The following is a 7,871-nucleotide window of genomic DNA, read 5'->3' as shown; positions in this document are numbered from 1 at the left end:
CTCCCGGCACTTTTGGAGCCTGTCAAATGCAAATACTCGGTGTTTCGGGTTAATTCCCACCTTTTCAATGTATTCCACGCGCACACCTGCACGACGTTAAATTTCACGCGGAGCGCGCGGCACCACCTCCCACGCGACCAGGCGTGCGGCGCGGAGCAGCACCGGCTGCTTCAAAAACGAAACAAGCGGCGAGCGCGCGCCGCAGCATAATTTCCCGAAGAAGAAGCCTCCCAAAACGGCCACGAGGGCGCGATTGGGTCTTCCGCACGCACCCGGACGCGGCGCAAGGATACAATGCTGCCTTGCGGCGCAGAGGCAATATTTATGCTTTAATCAACAAAATTAAACAACCATTCATCTTGTAAATTATTTACATATCTTGTTTACTTCTTTTACTTTTTTGTTCTGACCAACTGACGCCTTTTGCAGTGGCGCACGGCGCGCACTATTTTCTCTCTCCAGTCCGCCGGCCGAGCGGCGGATGCCGACTGATGCACTCCGACGCTTAGCGTGCAGGTCGACGCTCACCATCACCTCCTGTCCTTTCTTGTTTGATACCCCTGCTCTCCCTGTTAGTTTCCCTGGTCCTGCCATTCCCACATAGCCCTTCTTGACCGTAACCAAGGTATGTCCCGAGTTTCCATGACCACGTCTTGGTTCGTTGTTTCCCTTTCGGTTGACGCTTTCTTGATTTCTGTCTCACTCACGTATGCCGATCTCTCTTCAGTACGCCGGCTACTTGGCTGCGTATTTTCCCTTCCGGTGACTTTGTTTCTCTGAAAACCCCTCTTCTGCTTTGCCGATCGTGCCTGTGCGTGTGTACCCGCTGTCGTTTGGCTCGCTTCTTCTCTTGCCTCTCTCTGCGCATAATTGTGTTTGTCGCCTCACCTTGATTTTTCTCTGCGAGCACTATCTCCCGTGTCTCTCCCCTCCCCCCGTCCTCCACCCTCCCCGAAAGCCGACGAGCGGAAGCGCCGGTTCTCGTGTGGCTTTTATTTTTATTTTTTTTTCGCTCCCATCTCTTGACCAACCCCCCCTCCCACCAGCGCTGCGCGCTAAGCAGTTTCGTTATATCTGCCGAGCGAAGTTTGTGCCGAAAAGAGCCGCGGCCCAGCCGCCGCCGTGACGTGGATAAGCCTGGCCGCGACGTCGGATTAGGCCTCTCCGGCGTCCCCCCGCCGACGACTTCCCTGAAGGCGCGCCGACGAATCTGCTCCGCCGCCGCGCATGCGCGCTGTCGGCTCTCCGGGCGAGGGAGGAGGATGGAAGGGAGGAGGAGAGACTGTGGAGGAGGGCTGGCTACACAAATGGCCGCGCCGGCGCGGCTTTTGTTTTGCGGGAGTTGCTTCTCACCTGGTCTGTCTCCAGGGTGCACACACACACCTAGAGACTGGATAGCGCACGGGGCACGAATCCCGCCCTGACTCTGCACCGAGCACTCGCACCGACCTGTGCACGCAGCGCCCTTTCTGTTTTCGTAACAACTCGTCCGGGCAGCCGCTTGTGTGCGCGCTGCATAAGCGCGAGCCTTTGCAAGCGTGCGTTCGCACGGAAAGGGCGTTGTTTGCCGGCGGTGCGGTTGCTGCGTGCCGAGCGAGCACGACATTCAGTCACGTTGTTGTTATATTATGTTGTTCCTTTTATATCGTTGAGTTTGATGCTGTGAACGTTATTTTATTCTGGTATCCCACTGTTTTGTTGTACAGCCGTAGTGTGCCTGCGTTTATTATTAAGCTGCATGTGCATGATGTGCATCTTTATTGTGTTAGTGTGATGCCCGCGAAGCCTTGTTTATTAATGTCGTGCTTGGGCCTTTTCAAGAAAAGCATAAAAGAACGTGCGTTATCACGAATTGTAATATTTATGCGTGGCACGTGGCTAGTATGTCACGTGCCGCTCGCGAATACATGGAGCAATATGAAAATCGTAATTGATTAATTAACGAGATAGGGAGCATTGCCTGACGCGCGCGAAGCTTGGTGCAACATTGATCTTGTTTTCATTGTCTTCCGTGGCTTGCAGTGTTTGATTCTCAATGTCGCGAATGCAGCATGATAAATTCTGTTCGTGTAAGCGACCTAATGGTTTCCAATAAATTCTGGGTGTGTTTGTGTAACACTTTCTTTTCTTCAGAGGTACCTTGCGTGTTGCACTGTCATTATTCAACACTGCACATACGGCGACACATGGTGGGTAGGTCTGGCGGTTAAGCGCGAGAGAATTTTCACGACTGTGTTGTCCGTTTACGTAAATCGCACCCGCGCCATTGATGTGTTGCTTTTGAAGGCAGTAGTACTCGTACTGCGGTGTTTTAGACGTGAGCTAGATGACGTAGCACTTTCGTTAGAGATACTTATTTTGTTAGTCGTCAGTGCTGCATGCACGTTTAAACCGTAGTTTTCTTGCACGAGCAAGTGCGACTACTTAAGTCTGTCATGGCAGTAAGGTCAGCCCTGTCCATCCTAAACCATCGCGAACAGCTTTGGCAGAGTCATTGTTACCGTTCAGTCATTGCTGTAAATATATTTGCCGTGTAATTTCAACTACGGCACATATGCGTTCTCCACGTATTTTTGTACTTTTTTATATTTTGTTGAATGTTTCGTCCCTTGCTTTCTGCTAAGGCGTGCATTATGCTTTGAATGGGGTTTTGCGTGGGGGTTGCTATAATTTTGAAAAGAGGGTAATTTCATACATTAGCTCTGAACCTCTATGCATATTTCCTAAACAGGACAAACCCACAAGAGTTAACATGAAGCGGGCTTAGGTTATGACGTGAGCAGGAGGAAAGTAGCACGAGAACATCATACGCGGGATTACATAAGTGCGATGTTCCATCCCGTCGTAGTGTGTGGAACGGCATGTCGTTCTGTCCATACCGTATGGCTAAAAGTACGGTCCCTTAACACACTAGTTGCGCAAGTGTTCTGTGTGCCAGCGACTGGAGAAGCGCAGAATAGCCGTTCAGTTAGCGCAGACTCGCTTGCCTTTGAATTTGAGCACATCTAAAGCGGCGTTAATGTCTTTCCAGTAGCACACACCGTGTTGTGGGCTTATTGTAGTGTTGGTTGTGTAACCCAACTGGCGCGAGTGGCGAAAAAGCAACTTTCGTGGGCCAAAGTCTCGCGTACAATTTCTTTAACCTGTCCGTACCCGTCACGAACGATTCCGTGTTCCGTGGAAGGTTGACTGCACGCTTTGCAACCTCGTAAAACGATGGGAGAAGCCTGGGCGTGCTTCAGAGCCACTGACCTGTCGTCCCTGCGATAGGGCCGGGAGCCAAGTAAAAGTGACAATCTTAGTGCAGTCGCTGGCGGTGCCGATCGTAAACGCGATAATGGTTGCGCCGAGGCGGCGCCGTCACCATGGGTGATGCGCTACGAACGGGCCTGTCTATAGGGCCTGCTTCTGCGAAAGCGCCTGACGCGCGGTTTATAGATGAAGGTGGCACAGTCGCCGAGACGGAAGTGTATGCGATCAGTGGAAACGGGGGCGTGGACATGCGGCTTATTTTGCCATATGTTGCGGAGTTTGAACGCTTTGCTCACTCAATGCGAAGGAGGGACATTCACCTGCATTAGAAAGTTACTCCTCTGCGATAACAAAGCGGGCACCTTCGCTCTGGGAGGAGTCGGTGTGCATCCCAGCCACGGGGGCCGCATTTCGGTGGGGGCGGAATGCGAAAGCACCCGTGCGCTTGGATTTAGGTGCATGTTAAAGAACCCCAGGTGGTTCAGAGTTTGCGGAGTCCCCCACTGCGCGTGCCTCATAATCATTTCGTGGTTTTTGCACGTAGAATCTCGTAATTTAATTTTAGGGGTCGGTGTAAGCCAGATACGTAGCAAATTGTTGTGTATTTCGAATAAAATAGAGGATAGTAAGGAAAATTCCTGCCTACCGCACTAACTGCCTAGCTGCATCTACAGACATGTGAACTATCAGCTGTGGGTGGAAGAAAATGCACAGGAAGAGAGGATAGACCAGGACGAAGGAAACTATTTACATAACGTACAGTGTGGTGCAGATAATAAATAAACATAAAAGCGCCTATGTCAACACGAACAACGATACTTCGCCGGAAAAGACAAAAAGAAAGAACGAAACATCTGGCGACACTGCACTGCAGTTCGTGCACCATCCCGCCGTGATGCCATTAATTTTTCACAGCGTCTACTGTGCCCTAGTTTCTCGGACCACAGTGGCATTTAAAGTGACGAAATACTCGGCCTAGCAACTTCCCACAAGCTTTCATGCTCCCCAAAACGCCAAGATACGAGAAAATGCCTTGAAATCCGTGACGTCATACTGATGGGCCGCCTCCCAAGTTTTGGCGCGAAATCCAACGCAGGAAAATTTAGCCTTAAAAGGCCATGTAGAGAAGCAGCAAATCAGTTCATACCGATGAAGTATACTTTCAAAACTGCTTCATTGAATTCGCGGTAGCAGGTTGATTATTAGAAGATAAACTGCACATCTGAAGTATATTTCGCTTTTCATTTTGAATTTCGCGCCGAAACAGCAACGCCTGTCCGTCGGTGTGACGTCATGGGTATCAATGTGAACTTTCTGATTTTGGCCGCTGCGGCTAGGCAAAGGTTACCAAGACTTGCTAAGTTCGGTCATTGACTCTTCTATAACGCACCGTAGGCCATTTTTACTGATAAATAATTAAGTAGGCCTGAGCGCCTGCCGTCAAAATCCATAACGTCATGGCCAGCTAGTGCGCAAACTGCAAGGCGTCGTCGTCTCCACAGCTCTTTCTTTCGCTTGGCAAGCCTCGTATCCCGTTAAGGGTGGCTTACTAATACAGCTCAAATTACCTTTTTCTGCTTAGTGTCTCTAACTTTTTAAAAAAATCACCGTCTCCCATCACATGAATGAAAATTATTTCGAAAGAATGCAATGGTTAACTGATTTAATGGTACTTTGGTTTCTCTGTGATTATTGAACAGCTGGTTAAATATAATGTCCGTTGTGGAACTCTCGGTTGAGTGTCGTTCCGTCGTAACATTCCACTAGCAAGTTCTGGATTCAGGGCAAAACTGAGGCTGCGCTGACTCGCGTCTTTTCCGTCGTGCGTAATAATTCTCTGATCTCATCCGTGGAGCCTGTCGCAAATGATGTTGACGTGGTCTCATTCAGGCGTCGCCACTATGGATGGTGATGTGTAAATAGAGCTATCGAAAAGACAATTATCTCACTGCTACGACTTGGAACACCGCGCTTGCTTGTTGGCGCGTGCAAACTATGGTTTTGTAGTTTTCATGAATTCGTCTCGTAGTACTCTTTTCTAGCCCTCGTCATGTGAGAGGAGGAAAAAAAGGAAATAAAAAAGAAATGAAACCTTACAATGGTACATTTCGAGCTTTGTCTCTCTCCCCCTCCCCTAACCTTTCCCTGCTTTTTATGGCCTGGGAAAAAAAACGGAAAAGAGATTTTTTTACAGGGTGTAAAAAAAAAAAAAAAATGAGGGGGGAGGGAAGGAACGCTCTAAATTTACCTTCTAAAACAATTCATTTAGGTAAATGATCCTAAAATCTAGGTTAGTGTCACTTTATGAGTACAGATTTTCAGGCGACATATTATTTCATCTATTTTGTGCAGTTTATTATACTGTGGTGGTGTGCTGCATCTGCATCTTTTGTTGCTCGGAGACGCAACCTCTACGTTGCGTCCTTTACGGGGGACACCGCATCCGTGCTTTTACGGCTAAAGAACCACAGGGAGGACAGCCCTGGTAACGCCCTGATTAAGAACTATCGGGAAAACTTCCGTGAAACCATTTGAGACGTCTTGCACAGTCTGCCCATGTATACGTCTTACGGTCGGTGTGCAGAACTCAATTTGCTGTTGTCTCAGATTAGCAGCTGTGTGCAACATATTTGGCTACGTGTGCTGTGCGCTTGCAGCTCTTGGTATCAAAGCAAGGTCACCATGATAAAAAGTAAAAATGAAAAAAAAAGAAACTCGATTGAACGGGTTACAATGCAAGGCAACACCGCCGCGGTGCAGCGAGCAAGTTGGTGCAGCAAGTTGGTGCGGCCCGGCGCAGCATAAACCGTCACCGCCTGCGCCTTTTCGTTTGTGGCGCCGTGCAGCTTTTCTGCAGTGCTGGTACGCACCTACGGCACGATTAGTCAGTGGCATTATCTCGCAGGGAGGTCGCATAACCAGCAACACCTAGATAGCAGCAGTCCTGTTCACTACGTCATGCTACTGGCTCAGAATTTTCATTGCCAAGGCTGGCTTGACGAAAGCGTTGACGTCAAAAATCACTGTTGCCTACTCGGGAGCATCCCCATTAGATTCTATGGCAGCCGGTCTGCTAGCATGACGTGAAGGATGGGAGTGAACAGGCCTTGTGCTGTCTACGGGGTTGTTGGCATAACTGGGGTAGTCGCATGCAAGCTCGCGGCCCGCTTACAAAAAAGGCACTCGTGCGGGCCGCCATGCAGTGAGGGACGCCACAGCTCGGCCGCTGCACCACAGAATGCTGCACTCGTGGCCGCGGAGGCAGCGCCTCTCGTTGGCGTGCGCTCTTCCTCGTAATGCGCATAGAATAGAGCGCGAACGCGTACGCATTACAAAGGCTGCGAATTTGAGCAATAAGTATGCCGCACTTGATAACAGCCGACTCACGTACAGTGATCTCATTGACTACGTCTACAGTACCAAGGTTTCACCGCCGGTTCGCGTTTTCTTTATTCCTTTTTTTTTTGCTACTTTCTACGTCAGTTTCAAATGATAATTCCTACTTGAGTCGCCAACAGCATGTTCCATTCTATCACTATAGGTCATGGTCGTCTCATGTCCGGCAACATGTGACACGTTCCTATGCGTTTGTCGGTCCCTTTAAGGAAGAATGGAGCTTTCAGTTCCTGTTGTATAGTTTAGATGAGGCCGAGGTATGGAAATGGACGTCCTGCTGTAGTCGCCGGCTGTCGAAGCCTGCAGTCAAAAGAGAGGTGCGTCGATGGAACAAGCGGCAGGCGAAACACTGCGTGCGTATTCGAGGTTGGTTGTTCGCCTTATGTGCTTTTGAATCCCTGCCTAACGCAGTGTAAATCACGGCATTGCATGACTGTAAAAGGTAGTTTATTCACGCGCCCAATATTCTGCAGTCTCGGCATATAATCATAATATTCGGAATAGTCTGCCCGTACTGAACTTCGTTTGACGCCAGGACCGGATGTGCATTGTGACACAAGTGCCAATTATTCACGGACTGCAAGGGATGCGCGGAAAGCGCGGTATTTACATTCTAGCACTAATTAAGTCTACAACAGAGATCCCGTTCCGCTATAGTGAAGTAATGCCCGTGCTATTTAAATCAGTCCCTACTATCGGAACAAAATGACGCCATGGCAAGACGTGTGACGCGAAAAAACAACCGTTTCGCACCAGTTTGTCTTGGAACGTTTCAGTTCATGGCGCTCCTCTTCGCAACCTGGAAATAGAGAAGGCAGGGATGTCAACAGAGACGCTTCTGGTTGGCTACCCTACTCTGTGGGGCGGGAAAGAGGGAATAGAAAGATAAGATAGAGAGAGGGAGGGACGGGGAGGAAAGCCGCGCCGCGGTGAGCTCGCGCACGCACGCGGATGGCCTGAGAGAGTCAACGGCGTTCACACAGGCGAGTCGCCCTCAAGAAAGACAAAAGTGCCTTCATAGCTTTCTTGGCCGACGAGCGATGGGGACAGTCTTCAAGTAGCATCTGCATAGACAACGGCCGATCGTCCACTCGTCGCAATGCGATAGATAATGTTTTGCTTTTCCGACTGAAATCGATGACAATGGTACAATAAGTGTTCGATGTTCTCTTCCACGCCGCAGACGTCGCATGCAGCACTGTCGGTCATTCCAATCAAAGTAG

At 49.5% G+C, this 7,871-nt stretch overlaps 1 protein-coding gene across 5 annotated transcripts in view; it reads left to right on the top strand.

The window, feature by feature from the left end:
- Positions 1-411: 411 nt before the first annotated feature.
- LOC126530845 (poly(rC)-binding protein 3) overlaps positions 412-7,871 on the top strand; it is a 421,321-nt gene continuing 413,861 nt past the window's right edge. For 2 of the 5 annotated variants that reach the window (XM_050178148.3, XM_050178140.2), the window contains exon 1: positions 440-625. The gene's annotated coding sequence lies outside the window, so the exon portion shown is untranslated. Of the gene's footprint in view, positions 626-7,871 lie in introns of all 5 variants that reach the window. The other 3 variants (XM_050178150.3, XM_050178145.3, XM_050178147.3) reach the window with 3 other exon arrangements.

The sequence above is a fragment of the Dermacentor andersoni genome, chromosome 5 (genome assembly GCF_023375885.2).
Source record: "Dermacentor andersoni chromosome 5, qqDerAnde1_hic_scaffold, whole genome shotgun sequence".
NCBI classification, from domain to species: Eukaryota; Metazoa; Arthropoda; class Arachnida; order Ixodida; family Ixodidae; genus Dermacentor; species Dermacentor andersoni.
Note: the sequence above shows the minus strand (reverse complement) of the source record. Positions and strands in the feature narration are given on the sequence as shown.